Source organism: Ovis canadensis, chromosome 15 (assembly GCF_042477335.2).
Source record: "Ovis canadensis isolate MfBH-ARS-UI-01 breed Bighorn chromosome 15, ARS-UI_OviCan_v2, whole genome shotgun sequence".
Taxonomy (NCBI): Eukaryota; Metazoa; Chordata; class Mammalia; order Artiodactyla; family Bovidae; genus Ovis; species Ovis canadensis.
In genome coordinates, this window is record NC_091259.1 from 5,795,039 (window position 1) to 5,811,024 (window position 15,986).

The following is a 15,986-nucleotide window of genomic DNA, read 5'->3' on the forward strand; positions in this document are numbered from 1 at the left end:
GGGAATTCTTTCCCTACGAAACAGGGAAGGGATCCCTCATCTCGAGCTAGGAGGCGGAAACGGGGCTCCCCTGGATGTGTGCGGGACCCCACGTGCTTCCTCTCGAGTGGAGACGGGTATGTCGGGGAACTTCTTGAGTTGCAGCAATGGTGTGAAGGACCCTTTGGAAGTTCCAGTGGTTAGATGTGATTGGCCTCGAGAAGCCTCAGCGGAAATGGGCCTCATCTCGCCAGGAGGGCAAAACCTCCTGGATTTTCTCGAGCTGCGGCAGGTGCTCTCGACTTACGACGGGGAACTCAGGGAACCGATCTGGTGGCCTCAGGAAAGGCAAGTCCCCATGCGAGTTCCTCGGGGGCGTCTCGGGATTCCTCTCCTGTCGATGCCGGGGCCTAAGACCTTGTGTGGAGTCGGGCCGGAACCTGAGGATTCCTCTCCAGTGCTGACATGGATCTTGGGGTACTTCTGGAGTCTCCCCAGGGGAGTCAGTCCTCGTCTCGAATGCGGTCATGTTCTTGCGCTTTCCTCCAGAGCGGTAGCAGCAGTGTCACGCAGTCCGCCTCGTGGATCAAAGGATCTATGGTTTTCCCTCGAGTCTTTCCCACGAGGCTTTCCCACGAGCCTTTCCCACAGGGCTGTCCCACGTGCACACGTGGTGGGAGTCGATCCTCGGCTTGAACGTCAAGGCAGTGCAGGGAAAACAGGTTCCTCTGGAATGGACTGACACATCTGGGGGACTCTTGGAATGGTGGCACGACCCTGGAGTTCCTCTCGCCTTTCCTGTGGAGAGCGCCCCCTCTTGAGATGCGACGGGAACGCCGGGAATTCTTTCCCTATGAAACAGGGAAAGGATCCCTCATCTCGAGCTAGGAGGCGGAAACGGGGCTCCCCTGGATGTGTGCGGGACACCACGTGCTTCCTCTCGAGTGCAGACCGGTATGTCGGGGAACTGCTTGAGTTGCAGCAAGGGTGTGAAGGACCCTTTGGAATTTCCAGTGGTTAGACGTGATTGGCCTCGAGAGGCATCAGCGGAAATGGGCCTCATCTCGCCTGGAGGGCAAAACCTCCTGGATTTTCTCAAGTTGCGGCAGGTGCTCTCGACTTACGACGGGGACCTCAGGGACCCGCTCTGGTGGCCTCAGGAAAGGCCAGTCCCCATGCGAGTTCCTCGGGGGCCTCTCGGGATTCCTCTCCCGTCGATGCCGGGGCCTAAGACCTTGCGTGGAGTCGGGGCCGGAACCTGAGGATTCCTCTCCAGGGCTGACATGGATCTTGGGGTACTTCTGGAGTCTCCCCAGGGGAGTCAGTCCTCGTCTCGAATGCGGGCATGCACTTGCGCTTTCCTCCAGAGCGGTAGCAGCAGTGTCACGCAGTCCGCCGCGTGGATCAAAGGATCTATGGTTTTCCCTCGAGTCTTTCCCACGAGGCTTTCCCACGAGGCTTTCCCACAGGGCTGTCCCACGTGCACACGTGGTGGGAGTCGATCCTCGGCTTGAACGTCAAGGCAGTGCAGGGAAAACAGGTTCCTCTGGAATGGACTGACACAACTGGGGGACTCTTGGAATGGTGTCTCGACCCTGGAGTTCCTCTCGCCTTTCCTGTGGAGAGCGCCTCCTCTTGAGATGCGACAGGAACGCCGGGAATTCTTTCCCTACGAATCAGGGAAGGGATCCCTCATCTCGAGCTAGGAGGCGGAAACGGGGCTCCCCTGGATGTGTGCGGGACCCCACGTGCTTCCTCTCGAGTGGAGACGGGTATGTCGGGGAACTTCTTGAGTTGCAGCAATGGTGTGAAGGACCCTTTGGAAGTTCCAGTGGTTAGATGTGATTGGCCTCGAGAAGCCTCAGCGGAAATGGGCCTCATCTCGCCAGGAGGGCAAAACCTCCTGGATTTTCTCGAGTTGCGGCAGGTGCTCTCGACTTACGACGGGGAACTCAGGGAACCGATCTGGTGGCCTCAGGAAAGGCAAGTCCCCATGCGAGTTCCTCGGGGGCGTCTCGGGATTCCTCTCCTGTCGATGCCGGGGCCTAAGACCTTGTGTGGAGTCGGGCCGGAACCTGAGGATTCCTCTCCAGTGCTGACATGGATCTTGGGGTACTTCTGGAGTCTCCCCAGGGGAGTCAGTCCTCGTCTCGAATGCGGTCATGTTCTTGCGCTTTCCTCCAGAGCGGTAGCAGCAGTGTCACGCAGTCCGCCTCGTGGATCAAAGGATCTATGGTTTTCCCTCGAGTCTTTCCCACGAGGCTTTCCCACGAGCCTTTCCCACAGGGCTGTCCCACGTGCACACGTGGTGGGAGTCGATCCTCGGCTTGAACGTCAAGGCAGTGCAGGGAAAACAGGTTCCTCTGGAATGGACTGACACATCTGGGGGACTCTTGGAATGGTGGCACGACCCTGGAGTTCCTCTCGCCTTTCCTGTGGAGAGCGCCCCCTCTTGAGATGCGACGGGAACGCCGGGAATTCTTTCCCTATGAAACAGGGAAAGGATCCCTCATCTCGAGCTAGGAGGCGGAAACGGGGCTCCCCTGGATGTGTGCCGGACCCCACGTGATTCCTCTCGAGTGGAGACGGGTATGTCGGGGAACTTCTTGAGTTGCAGCAATGGTGTGAAGGACCCTTTGGAAGTTCCAGTGGTTAGATGTGATTGGCCTCGAGAAGCCTCAGCGGAAATGGGCCTCATCTCGCCTGGAGGGCAAAACCTCCTGGATTTTCTCGAGTTGCGGCAGGTGCTCTCGACTTACGACGGGGACCTCAGGGACCCGCTCTGGTGGCCTCAGGAAAGGCCAGTCCCCATGCGAGTTCCTCGGGGGCCTCTCGGGATTCCTCTCCCGTCGATGCCGGGGCATAAGACCTTGTGTGGAGTCGGGGCCGGAACCTGAGGATTCCTCTCCAGTGCTGACATGGATCTTGGGGTACTTCTGGAGTCTCCCCAGGGGAGTCAGTCCTCGTCTCGAATGCGGGCATGCACTTGCGCTTTCCTCCAGAGCGGTACCAGCAGTGTCACGCAGTCCGCCGCGTGGATCAAAGGATCTATGGTTTTCCCTCGAGTCTTTCCCACGAGGCTTTCCCACGAGCCTTTCCCACAGGGCTGTCCCACGTGCACACGTGGTGGGAGTCGATCCTCGGCTTGAACGTCAAGGCAGTGCAGGGAAAACAGGTTCCTCTGGAATGGACTGACACATCTGGGGGACTCTTGGAATGGTGTCACGACCCTGGAGTTCCTCTCGCCTTTCCTGTGGAGAGCGCCCCCTCTTGAGATTGGACGGGAACGCCGGGAATTCTTTCCCTACGAACAGGGAAGGGATCCCTCATCTCGAGCTAGGAGGCGGAAACGGGGCTCCCCTGGATGTGTGCGGGACCCCACGTGCTTCCTCTCGAGTGCAGACGGGTATGTCGGGGAACTTCTTGAGTTGCAGCAATGGTGTGAAGGACCTTTTGGAAGTTCCAGTGGTTAGATGTGATTGGCCTCGAGAAACCTCAGCGGAAATGGGCCTCATCTCGCCTGGAGGGCAAAACCTCCTGGATTTTCTCGAGTTGCGGCACGTGCTCTCGACTTACGACGGGGACCACATGGACCCGCTCTGGTGGCCTCAGGAAAGGCCAGTCCCCATGCGAGTTCCTCGGACCGTCTCGGGATTCCTCTCCCGTCGATGCCGCGGCCCAAGACCTTGTGTGGTATCGGGGCCGGAACCTGAGGATTCCTCTCCAGTGCTGACATGGATCTTGGGGTACTTCTGGAGTCTCCCCAGGGGAGTCAGTCCTCGTCTCGAATGCGGGCATGCACTTGCGCTTTCCTCCAGAGCGGTAGCAGCAGTGTCACGCAGTCCGCCGCGTGGATCAAAGGATCTATGGTTTTCCCTCGAGTCTTTCCCACGAGGCTTTCCCACGAGGCTTTCCCACAGGGCTGTCCCACGTGCACACGTGGTGGGAGTCGATCCTCGTCTTGAACGTCAAGGCAGTGCAGGGAAAACAGGTTCCTCTGGAATGGACTGACACATCTGGGGGACTCTTGGAATGGTGTCACGACCCTGGAGTTCCTCTCGCCTTTCCTGTGGAGAGCGCCTCCTCTTGAGATGCGACTGGAACGCCGGGAATTCTTTCCCTACGAAACAGGGAAGGATCCCTCATCTCGAGCTAGGAGGCGGAAACCGGGTTCCCTGGATGTGTGAGCGACCCCATGTGCTTCCTCTCGAGTGGAGACGGGTATGTCGGGGAACTTCTTGAGTTGCAGCAATGGTGTGAAGGACCCTTTGGAAGTTCCATTGGTTAGATGTGATTGGCATCGAGAAGCCTCAGCGGAAATGGGCCTCATCTCGCCTGGAGGGCAAAACCTCCTGGATTTTCTCGAGTTGCGGCAGGTGCTCTCGACTTACGACGGGGACCTCAGGGAACCGATCTGGTGGCCTCAGGAAAGGCAAGTCCCCATGCGAGTTCCTCGGGGGCGTCTCGGGATTCCTCTTCCGTCGATGCCGGGGCCTAAGACCTTGTGTGGAGTCGGGGCCGGAACCTGAGGATTCCTCTCCAGTGCTGACATGGATCTTGGGGTACTTCTGGAGTCTCCCCAGGGGAGTCAGTCCTCGTCTCGAATGCGGGCATGCACTTGCACTTTCCTCCAGAGCGGTAGCAGCAGTGTCACGCAGTCCGCCGCGTGGATCAAAGGATCTATGGTTTTCCCTCGAGTCTTTCCCACGAGGCTTTCCCACGAGGCTTTCCCACAGGGCTGTCCCACGTGCACACGTGGTGGGAGTCGATCCTCGGCTTGAACGTCAAGGCAGTGCAGGGAAAACAGGTTCCTCTGGAATGGACTGACACATCTGGGGGACTCTTGGAATGGTGTCACGACCCTGGAGTTCCTCTCGCCTTTCCTGTGGAGAGCGCCTCCTCTTGAGATGCGACGGGAACGCCGGGAATTCCTTCCCTACGAAACAGGGAAAGGATCCCTCATCTCGAGCTAGGTGGCGGAAACGGGGCTCCCCTGGATGTGTGCGGGACACCACGTGCTTCCTCTCGAGTGGAGTCGGGTATGTCGGGGAACTTCTTGAGTTGCAGCAAGGGTGTGAAGGACCCTTTGGAAGTTCCAGTGGTTAGATGTGATTGGCCTCGAGAAGCCTCAGCGGAAATGGGCCTCATCTCGCCTGGAGGGCAAAACCTCCTGGATTTTCTCGAGTTGCGGAAGGTGCTCTAGACTTACGACGGGGACCTCAGGGACCCGCTCTGGTGGCCTCAGGAAAGGCCAGTCCCCATGCGAGTTCCTCGGACCGTCTCGGGATTCCTCTCCCGTCGATGCCGGGGCCTAAGACCTTGCGTGGAGTCGGGGCCGGAACCTGAGGATTCCTCTCCAGTGCTGACATGGATCTTGGGGTACTTCTGGAGTCTCCCCAGGGGAGTCAGTCCTCGTCTCGAATGCGGGCATGCACTTGCGCTTTCCTCCAGAGCGGTAGCAGCAGTGTCACGCAGTCCGCCGCGTGGATCAAAGGATCTATGGTTTTCCCTCGAGTCTTTCCCACGAGGCTTTCCCACGAGGCTTTCCCACAGGGCTGTCCCACGTGCACACGTGGTGGGAGTCGATCCTCGGCTTGAACGTCAAGGCAGTGCAGGGAAAACAGGTTCCTCTGGAATGGACTGACACATCTGGGGGACTCTTGGAATGGTGTCTCGACCCTGGAGTTCCTCTCGCCTTTCCTGTGGAGAGCGCCTCCTCTTGAGATGCGACGGGAACGCCGGGAATTCTTTCCCTACGAAACAGGAAAAGGATCCCTCATCTCGAGCTAGGAGGCGGAAACGGGGCTCCCCTGGATGTGTGCGGGACCCACGTGCTTCCTCTCCAGTGGAGACGGGAATGTCGGGGAACTTCTTGAGTTGCAGCAAGGGTGTGAAGGACCCTTTGGAAGTTCCAGTGGTTAGACCTGATTAGCCTCGATAATCCTCAGCGGAAATGGGCCTCATCTCGCCTGGAGGGCAAAACCGCCTGGATTTTCTCGAGTTGCGGCAGGTGCTCTCGACTTACGACGGGGACCTCAGGGACCCGCTCTGGTGGCCTCAGGAAAGGCCAGTCCCCATGCGAGTTCCTCGGGGGCCTCTCGGGATTCCTCTCCCGTCGATGCCGGGGAGTAAGACCTTGTGTGGAGTCGGGGCCGGAACCTGAGGATTCCTCTCCAGTGCTGACATGGATCTTGGGGTACTTCTGGAGTCTCCCCAAGGAAGTCAGTCCTCGTCTCGAATGCGGGCATGCACTTGCGCTTTCCTCCAGAGCGGTAGCAGCAGTGTCACGCAGCCCGCCGCGTGGATCAAAGGATCTATGGTTTTCCCTCGAGTCTTTCCCACGAGGCTTTCCCACGAGGCTTTCCCACAGGGCTGTCCCACGTGCACACGTTGTGGGAGTCGATCCTCGGCTTGAACGTCAAGGCAGTGCAGGGAAAACAGGTTCCTCTGGAATGGACTGACACATCTGGGGGACTATTGGAATGGTGGCATGACCCTGGAGATCCTCTCGCCTTTCCTGTGGAGAGCGCCTCCTCTTGAGATGCGACGGGAACGCCGGGAATTCTTTCCCTACGAAACAGGGAAAGAATCCCTCATCTCGAGCTAGGAGGCGGAAACGGGGCTCCCCTGGATGTGTGCGGGACACCACGTGCTTCCTCTCGAGTGGAGACGGGTATGTCGGGGAACTTCTTGAGTTGCAGCAAGGGTGTGAAGGACCCTTTGAAAGTTCCAGTGGTTAGATGTGATTGGCCTCGAGAAGCCTCAGCGGAAATGGGCCTCATCTCGCCTGGAAGGCAAAACCTCCTGGATTTTCTCGAGTTGCGGCAGGTGCTCTCGACTTACGACGGGGACCTCAGGGACCCGCTCTGGTGGCCTCAGGAAAGGCCAGTCCCCATGCGAGTTCCTCGGGGGCGTCTCGGGATTCCTCTCCCGTCGATGCCGGGGCCTAAGACCTTGTGTGGATTCGGGGCCGGAACCTGAGGATTCCTCTCCAGTGCTGACATGGATCTTGGGGTAATTCTCGAGTCTCCCCAGGGGAGTCAGTCCTCGTCTCGAATGCGGGCATGCACTTGCGCTTTCCTCCAGAGCGGTAGCAGCAGTGTCACGCAGTCCGCCGCGTGGATCAAAGGATCTATGGTTTTCCCTCGAGTCTTTCCCACGAGGCTTTCCCACGAGGCTTTCCCACAGGGCTGTCCCACGTGCACACGTTGTGGGAGTCGATCCTCGGCTTGAACGTCAAGGCAGTGCAGGGAAAACAGGTTCCTCTGGAATGGACTGACACATCTGGGGGACTATTGGAATGGTGGCATGACCCTGGAGATCCTCTCGCCTTTCCTGTGGAGAGCGCCTCCTCTTGAGATGCGACGGGAACGCCGGGAATTCTTTCCCTACGAAACAGGGAAAGGATCCCTCATCTCGAGCTAGGAGGCGGAAACGGGGCTCCCCTGGATGTGTGCGGGACACCACGTGCTTCCTCTCGAGTGGAGACGGGTATGTCGGGGAACTTCTTGAGTTGCAGCAAGGGTGTGAAGGACCCTTTGAAAGTTCCAGTGGTTAGATGTGATTGGCCTCGAGAAGCCTCAGCGGAAATGGGCCTCATCTCGCCTGGAAGGCAAAACCTCCTGGATTTTCTCGAGTTGCGGCAGGTGCTCTCGACTTACGACGGGGACCTCAGGGACCCGCTCTGGTGGCCTCAGGAAAGGCCAGTCCCCATGCGAGTTCCTCGGGGGCGTCTCGGGATTCCTCTCCCGTCGATGCCGGGGCCTAAGACCTTGTGTGGATTCGGGGCCGGAACCTGAGGATTCCTCTCCAGTGCTGACATGGATCTTGGGGTAATTCTCGAGTCTCCCCAGGGGAGTCAGTCCTCGTCTCGAATGCGGGCATGCACTTGCGCTTTCCTCCAGAGCGGTAGCAGCAGTGTCACGCAGTCCGCCGCGTGGATCAAAGGATCTATGGTTTTCCCTCGAGTCTTTCCCACGAGGCTTTCCCACGAGGCTTTCCCACAGGGCTGTCCCACGTGCACACGTGGTGGGAGTCGATCCTCGGCTTGAACGTAACGGCAGTGCAGGGAAAACAGTTTCCTCTGGAATGGACTGACACATCTGGGGGACTTTTGGAATGGTGGCATGACCCTGGAGTTCCTCTCGCCTTTCCTGTGGAGAGCGCCTCCTCTTGAGATGCGACGGGAACGCCGGGAATTCTTTCCCTACGAAACAGGGAAAAGATCCCTCATCTCGAGCTAGGAGGCGGAAACGGGACTCCCCTGGATGTGTGCGGGACACCATGTGCTTCCTCTCGAGTGCAGACGGGTATGTCGGGGAACTTCTTGAGTTGCAGCAAGGGAGTGAAGGACCCTTTGAAAGTTCCAGTGGTTAGATGTGATTGGCCTCGAGAAGCCTCAGCGGAAATGGGCCTCATCTCGCCTGGAGGGCAAAACCTCCTGGATTTTCTCGAGTTGCGGCAGGTGCTCTCGACTTACGACGGGGACCTCAGGGACCCGCTCTGGTGGCCTCAGGAAAGGCCAGTCCCCATGCGAGTTCCTAGGGGGCCTCTCGGGATTCCTCTCCCGTTGATGCCGGGGCCTAAGACCTTGTGTGGAGTCGGGGCCGGAACCTGAGGATTCCTCTCCAGTGCTGACATGGATCTTGGGGTACTTCTGCAGTCTCCCCAGGGGAGTCAGTCCTCGCTTCGAATGCGGGCATGCACTTGCACTTTCCTCCAGAGCGGTAGCAGCAGTGTCACGCAGTCCGCCGCGTGGATCAAAGGATCTATGGTTTTCCCTCGAGTCTTTCCCACGAGGCTTTCCCACGAGGCTTTCCCACAGGGCTGTCCCACGTGCACACGTGGTGGGAGTCGATCCTCGGCTTGAACGTCAAGGCAGTGCAGGGAAAACAGGTTCCTCTGGAATGGACTGACACATCTGGGGGACTCTTGGAATGGTGTCACGACCCTGGAGTTCCTCTCACCTTTCCTGTTGAGAGCGCCTCCTCTTGAGATGCGACGGGAACGCCGGGAATTCTTTCCCTACGAAACAGGGAAAGGATCCCTCATCTCGAGCTAGGAGGCGGAAACGGGGCTCCCCTGGATGTGTGCGGGAACCCACGTACTTCCTCTCGAGTGCAGACGGGTATGTCGGGGAACTTCTTGAGTTGCAGCAATGGTGTGAAGGACCCTTTGGAAGTTCCAGTGGTTAGATGTGATTGGCCTCGAGAAGCCTCAGCGGAAATGGGCCTCATCTCGCCTGGAGGGCAAAACCTCCTGGATTTTCTCGAGTTGCGGCAGGTGCTCTCGACTTACGACGGGGACCTCAGGGACCCGCTCTGGTGGCCTCAGGAAAGGCCAGTCCCCATGCGAGTTCCTCGGACCGTCTCGGGATTCCTCTCCCGTCGATGCCGCGGCCCAAGACCTTGTGTGGTATCGGGGCCGGAACCTGAGGATTCCTCTCCAGTGCTGACATGGATCTTGGGGTACTTCTGGAGTCTCCCCAGGGGAGTCAGTCCTCGTCTCCAATGCGGGCATGCACTTGCGCTTTCCTCCAGAGCGGTAGCAGCAGTGTCACGCAGTCCGCCGCGTGGATCAAAGGATCTATGGTTTTCCCTCGAGTCTTTCCCACGAGGCTTTCCCACGAGGCTTTCCCACAGGGCTGTCCCACGTGCACACGTGGTGGGAGTCGATCCTCGTCTTGAACGTCAAGGCAGTGCAGGGAAAACAGGTTCCTCTGGAATGGACTGACACATCTGGGGGACTCTTGGAATGGTGTCACGACCCTGGAGTTCCTCTCGCCTTTCCTGTGGAGAGCGCCTCCTCTTGAGATGCGACTGGAACGCCGGGAATTCTTTCCCTACGAAACAGGGAAGGATCCCTCATCTCGAGCTAGGAGGCGGAAACCGGGTTCCCTGGATGTGTGAGCGACCCCATGTGCTTCCTCTCGAGTGGAGACGGGTATGTCGGGGAACTTCTTGAGTTGCAGCAATGGTGTGAAGGACCCTTTGGAAGTTCCATTGGTTAGATGTGATTGGCATCGAGAAGCCTCAGCGGAAATGGGCCTCATCTCGCCTGGAGGGCAAAACCTCCTGGATTTTCTCGAGTTGCGGCAGGTGCTCTCGACTTACGACGGGGACCTCAGGGAACCGATCTGGTGGCCTCAGGAAAGGCAAGTCCCCATGCGAGTTCCTCGGGGGCGTCTCGGGATTCCTCTTCCGTCGATGCCGGGGCCTAAGACCTTGTGTGGAGTCGGGGCCGGAACCTGAGGATTCCTCTCCAGTGCTGACATGGATCTTGGGGTACTTCTGGAGTCTCCCCAGGGGAGTCAGTCCTCGTCTCGAATGCGGGCATGCACTTGCACTTTCCTCCAGAGCGGTAGCAGCAGTGTCACGCAGTCCGCCGCGTGGATCAAAGGATCTATGGTTTTCCCTCGAGTCTTTCCCACGAGGCTTTCCCACGAGGCTTTCCCACAGGGCTGTCCCACGTGCACACGTGGTGGGAGTCGATCCTCGGCTTGAACGTCAAGGCAGTGCAGGGAAAACAGGTTCCTCTGGAATGGACTGACACATCTGGGGGACTCTTGGAATGGTGTCACGACCCTGGAGTTCCTCTCGCCTTTCCTGTAGAGAGCGCCTCCTCTTGAGATGCGACGGGAACGCCGGGAATTCCTTCCCTACGAAACAGGGAAAGGATCCCTCATCTCGAGCTAGGTGGCGGAAACGGGGCTCCCCTGGATGTGTGCGGGACACCACGTGCTTCCTCTCGAGTGGAGTCGGGTATGTCGGGGAACTTCTTGAGTTGCAGCAAGGGTGTGAAGGACCCTTTGGAAGTTCCAGTGGTTAGATGTGATTGGCCTCGAGAAGCCTCAGCGGAAATGGGCCTCATCTCGCCTGGAGGGCAAAACCTCCTGGATTTTCTCGAGTTGCGGAAGGTGCTCTAGACTTACGACGGGGACCTCAGGGACCCGCTCTGGTGGCCTCAGGAAAGGCCAGTCCCCATGCGAGTTCCTCGGACCGTCTCGGGATTCCTCTCCCGTCGATGCCGGGGCCTAAGACCTTGCGTGGAGTCGGGGCCGGAACCTGAGGATTCCTCTCCAGTGCTGACATGGATCTTGGGGTACTTCTGGAGTCTCCCCAGGGGAGTCAGTCCTCGTCTCGAATGCGGGCATGCACTTGCGCTTTCCTCCAGAGCGGTAGCAGCAGTGTCACGCAGTCCGCCGCGTGGATCAAAGGATCTATGGTTTTCCCTCGAGTCTTTCCCACGAGGCTTTCCCACGAGGCTTTCCCACAGGGCTGTCCCACGTGCACACGTGGTGGGAGTCGATCCTCGGCTTGAACGTCAAGGCAGTGCAGGGAAAACAGGTTCCTCTGGAATGGACTGACACATCTGGGGGACTCTTGGAATGGTGTCTCGACCCTGGAGTTCCTCTCGCCTTTCCTGTGGAGAGCGCCTCCTCTTGAGATGCGACGGGAACGCCGGGAATTCTTTCCCTACGAAACAGGAAAAGGATCCCTCATCTCGAGCTAGGAGGCGGAAACGGGGCTCCCCTGGATGTGTGCGGGACCCACGTGCTTCCTCTCCAGTGGAGACGGGAATGTCGGGGAACTTCTTGAGTTGCAGCAAGGGTGTGAAGGACCCTTTGGAAGTTCCAGTGGTTAGACCTGATTAGCCTCGATAATCCTCAGCGGAAATGGGCCTCATCTCGCCTGGAGGGCAAAACCGCCTGGATTTTCTCGAGTTGCGGCAGGTGCTCTCGACTTACGACGGGGACCTCAGGGACCCGCTCTGGTGGCCTCAGGAAAGGCCAGTCCCCATGCGAGTTCCTCGGGGGCCTCTCGGGATTCCTCTCCCGTCGATGCCGGGGAGTAAGACCTTGTGTGGAGTCGGGGCCGGAACCTGAGGATTCCTCTCCAGTGCTGACATGGATCTTGGGGTACTTCTGGAGTCTCCCCAAGGAAGTCAGTCCTCGTCTCGAATGCGGGCATGCACTTGCGCTTTCCTCCAGAGCGGTAGCAGCAGTGTCACGCAGCCCGCCGCGTGGATCAAAGGATCTATGGTTTTCCCTCGAGTCTTTCCCACGAGGCTTTCCCACGAGGCTTTCCCACAGGGCTGTCCCACGTGCACACGTTGTGGGAGTCGATCCTCGGCTTGAACGTCAAGGCAGTGCAGGGAAAACAGGTTCCTCTGGAATGGACTGACACATCTGGGGGACTATTGGAATGGTGGCATGACCCTGGAGATCCTCTCGCCTTTCCTGTGGAGAGCGCCTCCTCTTGAGATGCGACGGGAACGCCGGGAATTCTTTCCCTACGAAACAGGGAAAGGATCCCTCATCTCGAGCTAGGAGGCGGAAACGGGGCTCCCCTGGATGTGTGCGGGACACCACGTGCTTCCTCTCGAGTGGAGACGGGTATGTCGGGGAACTTCTTGAGTTGCAGCAATGGTGTGAAGGACCCTTTGGAAGTTCCAGTGGTTAGATGTGATTGGCCTCGAGAAGCCTCAGCGGAAATGGGCCTCATCTCGCCTGGAGGGCAAAACCTCCTGGATTTTCTCGAGTTGCGGCAGGTGCTCTCGACTTACGACGGGGACCTCAGGGACCCGCTCTGGTGGCCTCAGGAAAGGCCAGACCCATGCGAGGTCCTCGGGGTCCTCTCGGGATTCCTCTCCCGTCGATGACAGGGCCTAAGACCTTGTGTGGAGTCGGGGCCGGAACCTGAGGATTCCTCTCCAGTGCTGACATGGATCTTGGGGTACTTCTTGAGTCTCCCCAGGGGAGTCAGTCCTCGTCTCGAATGCGGGCATGCACTTCGCTTTCCTCCAGAGCGGTAGCAGCAGTGTCACGCAGTCCGCCGCGTGGATCAAAGGATCTATGGTTTTCCCTCGAGTCTTTCCCACGAGGCTTTCCCACGAGGCTTTCCCACAGGGCTGTCCCACGTGCACACGTGGTGGGAGTCGATCCTCGGCTTGAATGTCAAGGCAGTGCAGGGAAAACAGGTTACTCTGGAATGGACTGACACATCTGGGGGACTCTTGGAATGGTGTCTCGACCCTGGAGTTCCTCTCGCCTTTCCTGTGGAGAGCGCCTCCTCTTGAGATGCGACGGGAACGCCGGGAATTCTTTCCCTACGAAACAGGGAAAGGATCCCTCATCTCGAGCTAGGAGACGGAAACGGGGCTCCCCTGGATGTGTGCGGGAACCCACGTGCTTCCTCTCGTGTAGAGACGGGTATGTCGGGGAACTTCTTGAGTTGCAGCAATGGTGTGAAGGACCCTTTGGAAGTTCCAGTGGTTAGATGTGATTGGCCTTGAGAAGCCTAAGCGGAAATGGGCCTCATCTGGCCTGGAGGGCAAAACCTCCTGGATTTTCTCGAGTTGCGGCAGGTGCTCTCAACTTACGACGGGGACCTCAGGGACCCGCTCTGGTGGCCTCAGGAAAGGCCAGTCCCCATGCGAGTTCCTCGGGGGCCTCTCGGGATTCCTCTCCCGTCGATGCCGGGGCCTAAGACCTTGTGTGGAGTCGGGGCCGGAACCTGAGGATTCCTCTCCAGTGCTGACATGGATCTTGGGGTACTTCTGGAGTCTCCCCAGGGGAGTCAGTCCTCGTCTCGAATGCGGGCATGCACTTGCGCTTTCCTCCAGAGCGGTAGCAGCAGTGTCACGCAGCCCGCCGCGTGGATCAAAGGATCTATGGTTTTCCCTCGAGTCTTTCCCACGAGGCTTTCCCACGAGGCTTTCCCACAGGGCTGTCCCACGTGCACACGTGGTGGGAGTCGATCCTCGGCTTCAACGTCAAGGCAGTGCAGGGAAAACAGGTTCCTCTGGAATGGGCTGACACATCTGGGGGACTCTTGGAATGGTGGCAGGACCCTGGAGTTACTCTCGCCTTTCCTGTGGAGAGCGCCTCCTCTTGAGATGCGACGGGAACGCCGGGAATTCTTTCCCTACGAAACAGGGAAGGGATCCCTCATCTCGAGCTAGGAGGCGGAAACGGGGCTCCCCTGGATGTGTGCGGGACCCCACGTGCTTCCTCTCGAGTGGAGAGGGGTATGTCGGGGAACTTCTTGAGTTGCAGCAAGGGTGTGAAGGACCCTTTGGAAGTTCCAGTGATTAGATGTGATAGGCCACGAGAAGCCTCAGCGGAAATGGGCCTCATCTCGCCAGGAGGGCAAAACCTCCTGGATTTTCTCGAGTTGCGGCACGTGCTCTCGACTTACGACGGGGACCTCAGGGACCCGCTCTGGTGGCCTCAGGAAAGGCCAGTCCCCATGCGAGTTCCTCGGGGGCCTCTCGGGATTCCTCTCCCGTCGATGCCGGGGCCTAAGACCTTGTGTGGAGACGGGGCCGGAACCTGAGGATTCCTCTCCAGTGGTGACATGGATCTTTGGGTACTTCTGGAGTCTCCCCAGGGGAGTCAGTCCTCGTCTCGAATGCGGGCATGCACTTGCCCTTTCCTCCAGAGCGGTAGCAGCAGTGTCACGCAGTCCGCCGCATGGATCAAAGGATCTATGGTTTTCCCTCGAGTCTTTCCCACGAGGGTTTCCCACGAGGCTTTCCCACAGGGCTGTCCCACGTGCACACGTGGTGGGAGTCGATCCTCGGCTTGAATGTCAAGGCAGTGCAGGGAAAACAGGTTCCTCTGGAATGGACTGACACATCTGGGGGACTCTTGGAATGGTGTCTCGACCCTGGAGTTCCTCTCGCCTTTCCTGTGGAGAGCGCCTCCTCTTGAGATGCGACGGGAACGCCGGGAATTCTTTCCCTACGAAACAGGGAAAGGATCCCTCATCTCGAGCTAGGAGACGGAAACGGGGCTCCCCTGGATGTGTGCGGGAACCCACGTGCTTCCTCTCGTGTGGAGACGGGTATGTCGGGGAACTTCTTGAGTTGCAGCAATGGTGTGAAGGACCCTTTGGAAGTTCCAGTGGTTAGATGTGATTGGCCTTGAGAAGCCTCGGCGGAAATGGGCCTCATCTGGCCTGGAGGGCAAAACCTCCTGGATTTTCTCGAGTTGCGGCAGGTGCTCTCAACTTACGACGGGGACCTCAGGGACCCGCTCTGGTGGCCTCAGGAAAGGCCAGTCCCCATGCGAGTTCCTCGGGGGCCTCTCGGGATTCCTCTCCCGTCGATGCCGGGGCCTAAGTCCTTGTGTGGAGTCGGGGCCGGAACCTGAGGATTCCTCTCCAGTGCTGACATGGATCTTGGGGTACTTCTGGAGTCTCACCAGGGGAGTCAGTCCTCGTCTCGAATGCGGGCATGCACTTGCGCCTCCTCCAGAGCGGTAGCAGCAGTGTCACGCAGTCCGCCGCGTGGATCAAAGGATCTATGGTTTTCCCTCGAGTCTTTCCCACGAGGCTTTCCCCCGAGGCTTTCCCACAGGGCTGTCCCACGTGCACACGTGGTGGGAGTCGATCCTCGGCTTGAACGTCAAGGCAGTGCAGGGAAAACAGGTTCCTCTGGAATGGACTGACACATCTGGGGGACTCTTGGAATGGTGGCACGACCCTGGAGTTCCTCTCGCCTTTCCTGTGGAGAGCGCCTCCTCTTGAGATGCGACTGGAACGCCGGGAATTCTTTCCCTACGAAACAGGGAAGTATCCCTCATCTCAAGCTAGGAGGCGGAAACGGGGCTCCCCTGGATGTGTGAGGGACCGAACGTGCTTCCTCTCGAGTGGAGACGGGTATGTCGGGGAACTTCTTGAGTGGCAGCAATGGTGTGAAGGACCCTTTGGAAATTCCATTGGTTAGATGTGATTGGCCTCGAGAAGCCTCAGCGGAAATGGGCCTCATCTCGCCTGGAGGGCAAAACCTCCTGGATTTTCTCGAGTTGCGGCAGGTGCTCTCGATTTACGACGGGGAACTCAGGGAACCGCTCTGGTGGCCTCAGGAAAGGCCAGTCCCCATGCGAGTTCCTCGGGGGCCTCTCGGGATTCCTCTCCCGTCGATGCCAGGGCCTAAGACCTTGTGTGGAGTCGGGGACGGAACCTGAGGATTCCTCTCCAGTGCTGACATGGATCTTGGGGTAC